Raw genomic sequence first — 16,746 nt, forward strand, 5'->3', positions numbered from 1 at the left:
AATTAACAGAGTCAAAGAAGAAGAAAAATAGTGGAGTAAATTGAAAACAAATGAGTGTCAAAATTGATGAGTAATTTTCTACGGTCAAATTATTTATCAAGAAAACATAGAAAATTTGACATTTATGATATTTGTCAAAAATATATATTAATTTTGACATTTAATTATGATGTTAAAAAATAAAATGTTAAAATAACTCTATTTTCTTGTAGTGGTTGTCGTCGCGTCCGACCTCTATAAAATTGAATAAATATAGATGAAACAAACTCTCTTAGATGAATTTTAATTATTTTGAGTTTGACTATATTTTTAGACAAAATGAACATTTCTAAATTCAATCGACGGATAATGGATCGAGCTAGATTTTTTTTAAAAATATTTCTTACAGATACTCTTCGTTAATTAATTCATTTAATTCGCCTTTTGTTTTGTTTTTAAAAAATAATAATAAAAATAAAGATCTAAGTATATCTAATTTGAAAACATATAGTTCTCATGGTGAATTCAGCTGGCCCCAATAAATTAAATCCTCTCTCTTTCGGAGGTGATGATGTATGTAGAGCCGTTGGCCACACATTTGAATGAATAGGGTTCATGAATCCAGCTGATGCTATTATTTAATTACTATATTACTTATACAACAATTAAAAAGAAATAAGATATTGGAGAACGAGAAAAAAATAATAATACGTACGTGTCATTAAATGTTTTACAATTTAACATAAAAAAATTTAAACATAAGACAAATGCAATAAAAAATATTGATTATTTAACACATCTTTATAAATAATACATACTAGACAACGACAATTATTTGGGGTAGGTTCCCTTATAAAGGTTTTTTAATTAATTTGTTTGAAATTAGATAGAGAGAATAAGTGGGTCATAAGGAAGAAGATGGTCACCATCCTAAGTAGGATCAAAATCAATCAACTCAATAAAAAATGAAGGATCTTCTCTATATACATGTACATGTTGGCCCCACCATACCAGCATAATAGTCGTCGTTCCAAGAGTGTTTGTCTTCCACAACATCACAAAACAAAAACAGGCCCCCTCCCTCTTTTTCTGTCTTTTTCTTACTCTTTTATGTTTCTTTTTTGGAGCATAATCTCGAATGCATGCCAAAGTTTTATGTTATGTTATGTTATGTGTTCCATACAAAATGTCTCGTGTATGTTTCTGTAGGGTACAAATTGTCATACATATTTGCCTTTTTTTTTTATATATTTTTTATAAGTTCTACCAAAAGAAAAAAAAAATGTATCGTTATTTTAATAACTAATATTATATATATAGCACGATTGTTTATAATTAATGTAGGATTTTCATTGCTTTTGTTTATATCTGCTACGTGTATGACTGGAGGAATTTTTGGTGTCTTATATTGTGGATTCAGACTTTTTGTTTATAAATAATTGAGTAGTATTTTGATTGAGCCAGCCACTCTAAGATTGTACTATAAGGGTTATTGATGAAGCTGTGATTTATGACAATTAAATCCAAATCTTGAATAAGTTAAAACATTAACTATCAATTATTAAGTGCACTGTTGTGAAACAGTTAAAAAGAATAGGGAATTAATGCCGTACTTCAATTCATAGATTTTGTTAAATATTTGGTAATTAAGAAAATTTAAAACCGTAATAAATGATCTCAATATACTACAGTAGAGTAACTGGCTTCTTGGTTACAGTTGTTGGATAAGGAACCTACCCGGAAAGTGTTAGTTTTAATTTTATGAGGCATTATTACTGTCTATCCCGTGAAATTATTTAATTATTTCAATAACTTATTATTTAGTAACTTTTCTTTAATTTATACGGTTCTACTTCACGCTCTTCATTACTTTGATCGAATACATTGTCATAAACAACACAACATAGCAAAACTAATGATTATAGACATTTATTAAGGATGAGTTAGCATGATCTCCAATATTTCCGTCAAATTATCTTATTCGGTTCCTTCCTGATATGAATGAGAGAGAGAGAGAGAATTAGAGAGATGATCATTGGATTGGAGTTGACAAAAGAAAATCTAGAAGCCATTGGAGGCCAAGCCGACAACCTGCCAAGCCGACAACCTGCACACCACATGACATGGTGGAAGCTGAGATCTACTGGGACAGACCAAACATGGAGAAGCCAAGAAACTTTCAATAGTTGAAAAGGAAATCAGTAATGGTATTTGCTGACAATCTACCAATAGACTCCACGCTTCAGTGATTTTGGAAGGCGTTCTGGAACACCTTATCACACAAGACCTTACGTTATAGTCGTAAATTAAAGGTAATGACACATTACGACGCTTAAAAGAATAGAAAAATTTTAAGTGTATTGGGAACACCGGTATTCTACTTATTTTAACCGTTGATTTGAATTATAAAATATATATATATATATTAAAATCAAAAGTTAAAATAACTGGAACACTAGTGTTTTCGGTACACTTGAAATTTTTCCTAAAAGAATATATATACATATATAATTGAAAGAGAGAAATATAGTTAGGAACTTGTTGTGAAAAAAGATGACAGAACAAAAATCGCTTCACACTTGAAACGTTGAAGATGACAAGTGTAAGTAAACAAAAACGAACAAGACATAGACTATATATATATGATTCAAAAGGAGATACGTAACAAATACTAGTCTCGACCTACGAAGACAAGGTCGGCTAAAAAATATAATACATTCCAAAAAGATACAAAATATAGCCTATTTCCACAATTAGAAAATTGCTTAATATAGATAGATTTAGTATTTATTATAGACGAATTTTTGGTTACCGATAAAATTACCGACGGATTTCATCCCTCTGTAAAAGTCTCGTCGAAAATTATTTACCGACAGATTTTTACTAGTTACCGACAGAGTTTTCCTCGTTAAATTCTTCCCTCCGTTTTTCGGGAACCTCAAACTTTTCGACGGATTTTCCGTCGGTAATTAGAGACAGATTTTTCGACGGATTTTTCGTCAGTAATTAGAGACAGATTTTTCGACGAATTTTTCATCGATAACTAGTGTCAGATTTTCTGACAGATTTTCCGTCGGTAAATGAAGCGTTGGAAAGCCATTCCAAACTCTGAATACAGACAGAAAATCCATCTGTAAATCCGTCATTAAGGTAAAAATAGAATTTTTTTTAGATTTTTCCATTGCAAAATGAATACTTTAGGTTTGTTTTCTAAATTTACTCCATCAAACACACTGTAAATTGATAAAAAAAGGCCAAAAATCACATAGATAAACATAATATTCATTACATGATACCTATAAAATTGGATGTTCTTTTTTAACCTCATTGGCCAATATCTTACTGTCTTAATAAAAAGATACCCAAAAAAAAAATAAGATGGCCATCCCAATGTTACATGGATCTCCTTTATTAACTGATGTCACAAATTACACTTAGCACTTAAAGATAGGATAATCTAAAATATTAATGGATAACTAAGTTGTATTGACAGCATCAAGCTCCACATTGAAAGTTGATCTTGGCATCTCTTGACTAAAATAGAATTAAAACCCGAATTGGAATTGGAATGCTTAAATTCATTCATATCAAAGCTAAGATGTCTATTCAAATAATCATTTTCAAAACTGGGACTTACCAAGATTTTCGATTGTCTCTTTTTCCATCGAGAATTAGTCTGTAAAAAGTGCATGCTTGTTATGTTAGACGAGGAAAGGTCTTAAAATAAACATGCATTAACTCGAATTCTTAAACATTCAGATAAAACATTTTCTTTAAAACCAAGTTTGAAACTTAAAGAGGCATCTAGTGTAGATTGCAGGATGGAAAATAAAATATTCTTATAGATTATAACATTCTAAAAATGCTTCCTCAATCCATGTTATGATGATTTTTCATTATTTAAGCAGAATATGACAACCACTACTATGTTTCAACCGAAGAAATCACATCAACCTAGCACTATCCATTGCATGAATATAAAAAGTTGGCAGAAAAATCTATGAATATTTAAATAATCTAACTGTCAATATACTATTTTTACCATTCTAAAAACATCAAATGATGCTCCTCCCATTCCTGAAAGCATTAGGGCTATCTGCTCATGATCAAAGGGACACAGTGCATAAATTGTGTACCAAACACTTAACACAAAAACTTTATACACTACAAGAAAATACGTCTATTGCCACGCTTTTAAAGCGTGGCGAAAAGCTGAAAAAAGCGTGGCGATAGATTTTCGCCACACTTTTTGAGCTACCGCCACGCTTTTGAAAGGGTGACCTATAAAAGGGTGGCGGTTGCTCTAACGCTACGCTTTTTTCAGTCTATCGCCACGCTTTTTTTTGCCACGCTTTTTTACAAATTGGCACTTTTAAAAGCGTGGCTGTAGGTTGGAGATATGGCCACGCTTTTAAAGCGTGGCGATGGGTACAGATATGGCCACGCTGTTAAAGCGTGGCGATAGGGTAGATCTGGCCATGCTTTTAAAGCGTGGCAAAAGGGGAGGTATGGCCACGCTTTTAAAACGTAACGGTAGGAAGAGATACGGCCACGCTTTTAAAGCGTGGTCATAGTAAGATATACAGCCACGCTTTAAAAGTGTGGCGAAAGCCTTGTTAAATTAAAAAAAAATTCTTTTCCTTACTTGATCTTCATTGCTACACAATATAAATTTTCAATCCTTTTTTATTACCAAACCTACAAATATAGTATGTAATTTTTATTACAAGACATATCAAACAATAATTAGTGACATATATAATTTACTATAATTGTTTTATACATTAAAAAACTAATATTCAAATACAAAATAAATTTCGAGTTCAAATTCCAAAACTAAAAACCGAAGAAAAATACATAAACAATACAAGTTAGAACTGCTCATAATATATCAAATTACACTAATAGAGATGCTCATCAGCCTAAATACTTAGTAAAAGATCAGAATCAACCTAAAACTGCTCCACTTTGTGCATTAAGCGTTCAAGTTATCCATTCCAATACTAGCCTGCAGCAAAATATCAAGAACAATAAAGCAACAGAAACTAAACTATGCTCACTGATTAGTAAATGCAAATCTAAAAGTACAATAATACGAAACTAAACTATGCTCAAAATAACAAACTAAAAGCAACAGACCTTCTGCAAATTTGATTTAACAAATGTTTCCCCAGATGGAGTTTTGTTCACTGATTCTGGAGGGAGATTAAGTTTCCGAACATCTTCAGAAGTCACCTTAAAAGTTGAGAAAGTACCTGTAAGGAAAGGAGGGGAAAAAAGTTTAATTCCTTTGTCAAATTCATGTGCCAAATATTTTTTCACATATCATAATAATTGATTATAAAAATTAGATATTATTTCTTTACCTTAATGCTTTGGTCTCTAGCAAGCAGAAAAGAAATTGGGACACCTGTTACTCGAGCCATCTCCACATAATTATAAATGAACATCAATTTATCTAAAAGCCGTTGAGGGAGATAAGCATCCTGCACAAAGATCAGAATAGATTGATTCACCGTTTTCATTCACATTCTACTATAAAAATTCATTAGCATTATGCTAATAGGAATAAAAATAAACTTGGTCAGCTTAACACAAACTTCTGGATTATTACAATATACAATTAGAATAGTAATTAAGTAATTAAAATTTGTACCAGGAATTTATGATTCTCCTCAAGCACCGACGAGAAATCGGTACAAAATTTTTTCATTTAAGGTCCAAATTCCCCTCCACAACAAAGCACTTGAATGAATTTTTCCCTATCTGAAAGAAGCTTCATTGCAACCTGCAGTAGAACTATTTTCTTCACTACTTTGTACTCCATATTTATAGATACATCCATAAGAAAAAATAAAAAAAGGTCCATAGAATTAAAATTTAGAAGGTGCAGAGAGCAGTATAAGAAGTTATTGCTAAGTACTATTATACTGAACCTGACTCCATTGATTGCAATTTCCCAGAAAAAAAAGATAGATCATCATGACACTAGTTCTTCTTGGCTCCTAATGCAATTGTATGAACTCTTTCAACATCAATCCAAGCCTCTGCAGCCTGTAGAACCAGATCCAAATATTCTTCGTAAAAAACAAAAGGCATAATAAAATAGTACACAATCGGTGAGTGGCAACAAATAAAACAATGACTCCATCAACCAGAAAAAACTAGAACACCACTTTAAAACACTTGTAGATATGTTAATCAATAGTTACACGTTAACGCAAGCAATAAATAGCATGTTTCCATGGTGGTCATTGATCAAGGGTCTTCAAAATGTGAATATTAAAACTTAAGTGCAATCACATAGATTGGTTATTAACATATTCTTTGCATGATGCACAAATTCTTTGAAAATATAAGAATGTCTGCTATTCCTTTAAGAATGATAGATTTTATTATCAGGAAAGAATAGCTTAGATACTAATAATGCTTTTATTTCCCAAAATTTATTTGAAAAATTTCTCTTTAAAAATAACTGACATTTGAGAAAGGTGCTGACTAACATTAGTAGAAACAGGAGATGCAATGCAATTACATCAAATATCAAAGCATTATTAGCAATTTACAACAACCATTTGTAATGTCTTAGCAGAGAAAAACAAAGAAAGGAGGCAGAGAAGGGAATAATGTATTCTCACCATACATTTTCAAGCTCCTTCTCACAAGCTTCATCACATAGTTTCGGCTTATCTTCTGGGGGCAAACCAGCTCCTTTGCCTTCCAATGAACCAACAAAGAGGCTTGAGACTCCCAAAGCCAATCCAAGAAAGTCTCTGCGTGAACTGCTATTAACCATAGCAGCACATTCAGTTGTATCTGAGGCCTTTGCTTTTACCACCGATCTTTGGTATTGCGGAAGCAAGCATCAAAGCCTGTCAGCAGCAATGCCTTGAGGATTGCAGCCTAAACTTTTACAAGTAGAACCTACCCAAAAAAAATTACATACTTTAGAAAACAGTTGTGACAGTTAAACCCATGAGAATAATTTCTATGCACCAACACTTTAAAAGCAATTTGAAACTTTCAGCCAATAGAAATTCAAAAAAGTATGAAGTCATGGTGGATAGTTGTGATGATTTGGTACTTTCTTGAATTTCTATTAGATGACAGGGAGAAATTGTTTTACCTCACCATCAATGTCTAGAAATCAAATCCTAAATGAATAGTGAAATTGAAGAATGGAAGCTGGGGGCAGTAATAATAGTTCAGAAATTTCAATTTCGCAGAAACAGAAGTGGATTACAAAGTCACAATGAATTCACCTTTACTATCCTGTAAATACAATGCATGAACTCATTAACTCAACAATAATTCGTTATTACTTATTACTTTCCTCTTAGAAAAAAACAACTTTTTGGCACCATTATCATTCATCTAAGAACATGACACAACAGATTATTGAGTTAAACAATAATTAGTAGTGCTCCTCAAACTAAAACCTATATAAGAGTGGAAGCAATAACAATCTGAGGTTATGAACAAAACAGAAATAAGAAGCAATGATAATGTAACATTGTTTGAGTTGTGAAATGAAGAAAACAATTGGAAATTTAAGGAAGCAGCACATAGAATAGATACCTAGTGGAAGAAGTAGAGAGGAGAGAGAAGCAGCCATTGTTGGCATATCATATCCAAGGTCGAAGGTTGTAATATTATATGTCATTTGATGTGGATAAACCAAATCCACTTAAACACATCACCTGTCAGAAACTGTCCTTTTATCTTTTTCTTTTTCTTTTTTTTTTCCTTTTCCTCCCCTACAGATAACATAAAATCTTAATCCTTAATAAATCTTGTAGTAGTATAAAATAATTTATACCACTCAATTTTTTTTGATATGCAAAGAATAGAATCATCAACAGAAGCAATTGTTTATTAAACAGCAGCAGTAAATAGCATGTTTCCCAGGTTCAAGCAAGCAGCAAATAGAATTCATATGACTTAACCAGTTCCACAAATTGAAATCATTGCAGTTCATATAATATGGTCCAAGCAACAAGCAGAGCAGCACTCAGCAACAACAAACCAAGAAAAATTAATGAAACAGTAACACTTTCACAGCATCTATTTTGGACAATGAAAAAAATACAATAAACAGCAATCACAAGTCCAAAATTCAACACCAAAACAGCACAATAAACAAGTTCATCCACGGCAACATTCAGAGGAAATAAAAAAATCTAAAATAAAGTGAATTGATAACACTGGACATCGGGCAACCATCATTGTAAAGATTAAAATGCAAATCAGAAGACATACCTTTACAGATTTATATATATCTTCAAACAACAAGCTAAGATCACACTAATCCGATTTTGATATCTTTCAATACAATATTTATTAGGTTTCGAGAACTTTAGCTAATTTGTTTATTAGCTAATGAAGCTACCGAATTCATATATACAAAAAAATTTCTTAGGGCAAGAAAAAAAAAGTAGGCTACAGTTTAGGGATTGTAAAACAATATAACAGCTAAAATATCAAAATTCAAAATGCAAGTTTTGAAATCTGAATATCTTCTCACAAATTCTCCAAATTTTCAAATTACGCCAATCACCCGTTCCCTACCAAAACCTCCCCAAATTGTGCACAACACTAAAAAAACCCCTAAAATGATCAAATGCACGAACCAATTTCATATCCGAAAAGCAATGCTGGCGCAAATTGAAACATGAAAGAAAGAGGAGAAGAACCTGAAACAACGCAACGAAAGCAACGATTCCTTCAACAAGGGCAAGACCGACATTGACACCGAGCAAGGGACGCGAAAAACAGTTGCCGCCTCCGAGCTCCGACATCTTCCCACATTGTCCCTTGTCGTATTCGCTTTTGGAAGGAATCGATTGAAAAAGGTGGTGCTGACGCTGACGTTGACGGTAAGGATGCTGGTAACGGCGACGAGGAGAAAGGGGAGCGGAGGCTAACGACGCAGTGAGGGTAGTTCTGGTGACGGCAGGGATGTGAGCTCCTCCAGGGGTAGCTAGGGTGAAAGAGTAACTAGGGTAAAAGAGTGAGCTCGATCGCGAAAAGGGTAGCTCGATTAGGGTTGGGGACCGGGTTGAAATCTCTTCAATTGGGTTGGGGATCGGGTTGGGGGCCGGGTCTGGTTTTTTTTTTTAAAAAAACCTTGTGGCCACGCTTTTAAAGCGTGCCAAAAGAGGACCAGGATATGGCTACATTTTGTAAACGTGGCCGTAATAAAACTCTGTCGCCACGCTTTTAAAACGTCCCTGTTTCTCTCTATGGCCACGCTTTTGAAGCGTGGCAGAAAAAGCGTGGCCATTTCTCTAATCAATTGCCACCCTTCAAAAAGCATGGCCGTTGACCCTTTTCGCCACGTTTTTGAAGCGTGGCAAGAAAAGACGTGGCAAAATCTCTATTCAATCGCCACCCTCACAAAAGCGTGGCCATTGACCACTTTTGGCCACGCTTTTAAAGCGTGGCCATAGGCCTATTTTCTTGTAGTGATAGTAAAGGCCTTATGTTGACTCTTTCTATTCGACGCATTTCATCTTCAAGTAATGATAGTTGTGCAGCAGATGTCCAATGAATGCAGTTCATAAGGCTAAAATACCCCCAAAAAGAAAAAAATGGTCAAATTAATTCTAGTAATCTTGATTAGCTTAGTTGCTACATAGAAATATCCTTTCCATGCTAGAACTTTTAATACTCAAATATCTGAGATCCCAATGAAAAAGGAAGGGATTATGAACTTCTAATAGGCAGAGGCATGGATTTTTTAAAAGTTTTTGGAATTGGAATTATCATCAATAAAATCAATACATGACTGAATTCATAATTTTTTTTATGCTATTAGAAAATAGTGAATATCATAGGGGTATAAAAAATGATAAAATTATAGAAGCAGCATATATGTGCCAAGAATTCAATATTAAATCTTTAGTCGATCAATAGGGGGATAAAAAAATGGCCCAAAAATAGAACACTTGTGTCTACAATGTAGTGACCGAAAAGTTTTAGAAATAATATGGTGAAAACTTGAATAGCAAGTAAATAGATATATTCTTCATCAAGTCTTTTAACTAGAATGGTGAAGTTTCTCACGAAACTTATATAGTAAACTATGTTCAATATAACAAAAACAATGGTAGTTATGCATTTATGCTCATTGATAATGAGAACTATTGTTAGTCTAGATTTTCACAAAATAGAATTCCATCATTGAAAGTATAGTCTAAACCAATAATGAGTTCCCAAGATCAAATATTAAATCCAATACAAAATAACCGAGAGTATTTAACTCCCGGGTCGTCTTTCCTAGGAGTTGCAATGAAATGTACAATTATTGGCTATGAGAGAGAGCATGGGGATTGTGAATGCAAGCAAGAGAGAAAGAAATGTAAATAGCATTGAAGTAACTTAGCATGCAAGAAAGTAAAAGTCAAAGCAATGAAAATGGAAATTAATTGCTAAAAAAGACTCTTGGCAAGAATTGGGTAATTAGGGATTCCTATCCTAATTGTGGACCACAAACATGGCAATTGTGCGGAATCAATCCAAATTAGTCAAACCTCCTTGAGAATTAGTCAAAAGAGCATAATTGATCTCAATCCATAAGTCCTAGTCAACTCACTAATTACTTAGCGAAAGACTAGCGTCAATGGAAACAAAATCAATTAACTATTCTCACACAATGCAGAATGAACATCCACAACTCAATTCCACCCAAATATATAATTTTTCAACCAAGAGTGTGAAAACTAAACATGCAAGAAATTAAACATCAAAGCAATAAAAGCCAAAGCAATTAGATGCAAGGAAAGGAAACTTCAAATGCAAGAAAATATCTTGGCAAGTAATTGAGAGCTAAGGTTACCTATCCTAGACATTGACCACAAACACATGATGATTACGAAGAGTTAATCCTACTTAGTCAACCTTACATTGAAGATAAGTCAAATAGGCATAGTTAATTCAAATCCCTAAGTCCTATGTCAACACTAATGGGTCACATAGAGTCAAGGGAGACCAAATCAACTAACTACTCTAATATATCAAACAAGAATGGACATCAATGACTCAAGAATCACCAAAGTCAACAATTTCAAGCCAAGAGTGTAGAAAAACTAAGTAGAGACTAAGCCAAGCATTTTATCAAACACTTGGTGTGTATGAGAATAAAATAATATTAATTTGTAATAAAATAAATTCTAAAACTACCAAAGTAAGAAAGTGACAATGACAACTAAAGAAAGCAATAAATGACATGGAAGCATAAAATTGCATTAATTAGAATTAGAATAACAAAAGTATTCATAACATAAAAAATGCCATAAAAGAGAAAATAACAAAAGAGATGAAGAAGATAAAGACAAGAAAGCATAAAAACATAAATGAAACTACATTAAAGCAAGAATTAAAGTGCTGAACTAAGTTAAAAACCCTAATTCTAGAGAGAGGGGGGGGGAGCTTCTCTCTATAGAAACTAAGAGAAAACATAATAAAAACTAAACCTAACTGCCCCCACTTCATCCTTCTTCAATTTGGCCTTAAATAGCTTCAAAAAATGAGTTGGATTTGGTTTTGGGGGCCCAAAAATTACTGCCAGCGAGTTGCAATTACATCTGTGCATCCACACACATGTTGAATCCTGACTTGTGCGTACGCAAAAGTACCTATGGAACCAGACGTCAGCTTTCCAATGCCGCTGGAACCGCCTCATTTGGACCTCTGTAGCTCAAGTTATGACCAATTTAGTACAGAGAAGTCAGAGTTGGCAGCTTTCCAAATCCTTCATTTCTTGAATTCTTCCCTTTTGCATGCTCTTTTCCTCACTTCTTCAACCCATACTTGCCTTGAAAACCTGAAAATCACTTAACAAATACATCAAAGTACCAAATGGGATTAAAGTGAATAAAATTGACTAAATTAAGCACAAAAGAGTATGTTTTCACTTTCAAGCACAATTTAGGAAGAAATCTCAAAAGCATGCTATTTAGGTGAATAAATGTGGGTTTATGTGATGAAATCTACTCAAATCAAACCAAAATATATCGTAAAATATGGATTCATCAATTCTCCCACACTTAAACCAAGCATGTTCTCATGCTAAACCAACCAAAGGAGATGAATGAAGGGGTAATTATTAATGCAACTAGCTACATGCATGTAACTATACTAAATGCTATCTATATATATCTACACTATGTTTCCTATTGAGTTTGGCAAAAACAAACAAAAGAATCTCAATCAATCTAAAGTAGGAACTTAGGGCCAAGACAAGGAAAATATAGCAATATGATCAATGTCCAAAGATTGATTTGAAATTTTCAAAATTAAGTTCAACAACTTGCAAAAAGATACAAAATAAGCAATGGAAACATAGAATTGAGCAATTGAAACCCTCACCGGATATGTTCTAATCGCTCAGTGTGTAGGGTTTAATCACTCAATCCTCTTTTAATCATGTTTCTCAAAGATTTGCAAGTCATTTAACAATCAACTAATACTTGATGAATGAATGCAAATATCATGAGGACTTTTGTGGGTTGTAATGGGGCTTAGGTAAGGGTAGGATTAATATGGTTTTGTGGGCTAATATATTGGATCTTTGATTAGCTCAAGTATCCCACCTAATCCTATATCATCCCATATACATAACAAAACAACCTAACTACCCATTTATTCTCTTTCTTACATTCACTCATGCATACTCTTTCCAATTCAACTACATATGCATCTCTTATTTACATTCTTATTATCATTTTTCTTTCTTTTCTTTTTCTCTCTTTCTTTTTTTTCTTTTTTCTTTTCTTTTCTTTTCTTATTATCAACAAAAAGAGATGCATATGTTTTAACCAATATATGCATGAGTAGTTACCCATTTTGCCATATTTTCAATGAACACCCAAAGCTAACTAACTACCAATGTTTCCCACAAATTTCCCCCACACTTGATTAACACACACACACACACACTCAAACACAAGCTAATCAAAGATACAATCAATGGACATAATGATTTTTCACTTAGGGTGAATGATGTGCTTATAATGAGAACAAAGGGGAATTAAAGGCTCAAAAAAGTGGTTTACAAAGATAGATGCAAGGGTTGGCCATATGGGTTAGTGAGCTATACAAAGATGGCCTCAATCATACTAAATGCAATTCAAAACACAAATATAGGACATATAGACTAAAGCAAATCTAAGGTCACAATCATAAAAGGAGTTTATCACACAAGAACAAAAAATTGTGGTTGAAAATGTACAACCACACAATTAAAGCTCAAATCTCACTTGGTATTTGTTCAAGCTCTTTTCTATGTTCCATAAAAGGATACTTCAAGCAAGTTCAAAAACAAGTTTCAAATCTAATCAATGGAATGCCCTAAAAAGGGGTTTCTTGAAAATTCTTTGTTGTTTTACCAAAACTTATTCACTATATGTATGTATGTATGTATGTTGTGATGGATGCAATTTCAAAATTTTTCCTAGTTCTATTCCTAATTTTCAACAAGCAAAAATTAACATGAACAATTAGGACAAAATTGACTAGGCATTATACTATTCACATCATCCAATCACAACTTCTATCTATAAAATATATACTAAGGAAAAGATGCAAAAATGCAACATGCAATAGCTAGATATAAACTATGATATATATACCAAAGAAAAATGCAATGCAACAGCCAAAAACATTCTAAATATATACAAGAAACCTACTAAAAGAAGTAAAAATAAAGTGCAAGGTGTTTGAAAAAAGAAAGTTTACACCCTAAAATGGCGAATCCTCCCCCACACTTAAGAGTTGCACGGTCCTCCGTACACAAACAAAATCCGGGGAGAATGTCTCTCAAGAGCTCTACCTTCGATTGGCGGATGTGGGGGTTTGGGTTGTGTGGAGATAGCCAAATCCATGTATGCTCGGCATCTTCCTCCTCGGTGTCCTCCTCCTCTCCCGGCTCCTTGCTTTTTGTCTCTTCCTCCAAAAAGAGTCAATGAGGTATAATTAGGAATTATAGGGCAAGTAGCACAAAAGGGTAAAGGAGAGAGTAAATAAGCATCTAATTGAGAAATTTTGCATAGTGGTATGGAATACACACAACAGCCGGATAACGTGGCATCCACACAATGAAAAAGTAAGCATGAGTTCCTCAACTAAATGGCCTAAGATGCAAGCAATAAATGAGCATCAATTAAACACAAGCTAGCTTAGACAATTGCAATAAGAGTGAATTGAATGTAGGAATTATTGGATATTGAAGTTGTGCATGTGAAAGAGAAAAATTAATAAAATAGCACAACAAGCAATAACCAATTCAACAATGAAAAGAGAATTACTTATTCATCCTTTGAAAAAATTAAATAATCATATGGTTAAGGTGTTTGTTACAAAAAGTGACAAGTCTTGATAGAATCAAGCCAAGTCAACTCAAACAAATGCAAAGCATTAACAAGAAACAAGGACCTTGTGATGTGATTATATTGACTTAAAAATCATGATGAACAACCAATTCAATTCAATTAACTAAATTCCATGTGCACTTACATAATTGTCCTAGTGGTACAATCAAAACATGAGTATTCAAACCCACTAGGTACTAGTAAATTAAGGCAAAGTATAAGTACATTGGTGAAAACTTCAAGCAGCAAACAACCCAATCAATATCAAACAAACACTTGCAATTTATTCAATTAACAAGCAAGTAAACAAAACTAATATAATTACCAAAATAGAAAAAAAATGCAAACAAAACAAAGTAAAGCAAGTAGAGAGGAGGGAAAAAGTAAGAGAAGAGAGGGGTGGAAAAGAGAGGAAGAGAAGAAGTAGAGAGAAGAGGAGAAAAGAAGTATAGTGAGAAAACAGGGGCGTGTGTACGCACGGGCATGTGTGCGTACGCATACTTAGCGAATCGGGGGAGGTGTGCGTCCGCACCAAGTGTGCGAACGCTATCAGCAGAGAGAGAATCAAGATGCGTGCGTACGCACCTAGGTGTGCGCACACACAGAAGGTAAAGAAATGGAGGGTGAGCGGACACACAAGTGTGTGTGAGCGCTCTGAACAGAGAGGGGATTAGAAGGTGTGCGTACGCACAAGCATGTGCGCACGCACAGAACACTTTTTTCTTAACATAAAATGAAGCGTCAACATTGCCAGCTATCACGCCTTCTGTGCGTACGCACACAGTTCCGTGCGCACGCATAGAGGCAAAAAGAGAGGTGTGCGGACGCATAAGGAGTGCGAACGCTCCCAACAGAGGAGGCACAAGCTGGTGTGCGCGCGCACGGAATGCGAAAATTGGGATTGTGTGTGTACGCACACACCTGTGCGTACGCACATGCTCTGTTTTTCTCAAAAATTTTTAGTGCTCTAAGGCACCAAACTTGACATCCAAAATAGCTTTTCAACCCCAAAACATATTATTCATAAAAAACATATAATCTAAACTAAAATCTAATCAAATTAAGCTTGAATTTAAACTAAACCTAAGCTATCTACAAGAAACAAAATGCAATAAATGGAAACTATGTACAAAGAGAAGGTTAGAAAGGTGTTACCAAACACTTTTATTTAATGTCTTTAAGTTAGACAATTGGGAGACCCCTTGCTATGGTGGCTTGTGCTTGACTTCCCCACCAATGCTTAGAATGTCAAATGTCCTCCGGAATCCCAATCCTAACCATAAACAAAGACAACCAACAAGCAAGCTATTTACATATTAACATATATACAATAGCCAATAACATACACCATTATAACTCCCCGACAACAGTGCCAAATTTGATAATGAGAACTATTGTTAGTCTAGATTTTCACAAAATAGAATTCCATCATTGAAAGTATAGTCTAGACCAACAATGAGTTCCCAAGATCAAATATTAAATCCAATACAAAATAACCGAGAGTATTTAACTCCCGGGTCATCTTTCCTAGGAGTTGCAATGAAATGTACAATTATTGGCTATGGGAGAGAGCATGGGGATTGTGAATGCAAGCAAGAGAGCAAGAAATGTAAATAGCAATGAAGTAACTTAGCATGCAAGAAAGTAAAAGTTAAAGCAATGAAAATGGAAATTAATTGCTAAAAAGGAATTTTGGCAAGAATTGGGTAATTAGGGATTCCTATCCTAGTTGTGGACCACAAACATGGCAATTGTGTGGAATCAATCCAAATTAGTCAATCCTCCTTGAGAATTAGTCAAAAGAGCATAATTGATCTCAATCCATAAGTCCTAGTCAACTCACTAATTACTTAGCGAAAGACTAGCGTCAATGGAAACCAAATCAATTAACTATTCTCACACAATGCGGAATGGACATCCACAACTCAATTCCAACCAAACATCCAATTTCTCAACCAAGAGTGTGAAAACTAAACATACAAGAAATTAAACATCAAAGCAATAAAAGTCAAAGTAATTAGATGCAAGGAAAGGAAACTTCAAATGCAAGAAAACATCTTAGCAAGTAATTGAGAGCTAAGGTTACCTATCCTAGACATTGACCACAAACACATGATGATTATGAAGAGTTAATCCTACTTAGTCAACCTTACATCGAAGATAAGTCAAATAGGCATAGTTAATTCCAATCCCTAAGTCCTATGTCAACACTAAGGGGTCACATAGAGTCAAGGGAGACCAAATCAACTAACCATTGTTGTCAAACTCTCGAGTTAACTAGTAAACTCGTACGAGTTTATGAGTTTAGATATGAAATCGAGTTGACTCGATTAGACTTGGTCAAACTCGGACAAACTCATGAGTCTAGGACCGAATTAGCGAGTTTGTATTTTTCTTC

Source organism: Arachis ipaensis, chromosome B3 (genome assembly GCF_059453495.1).
Source record: "Arachis ipaensis isolate K30076 ecotype BB chromosome B3, ASM5945349v1, whole genome shotgun sequence".
NCBI lineage: Eukaryota > Viridiplantae > Streptophyta > Magnoliopsida > Fabales > Fabaceae > Arachis > Arachis ipaensis.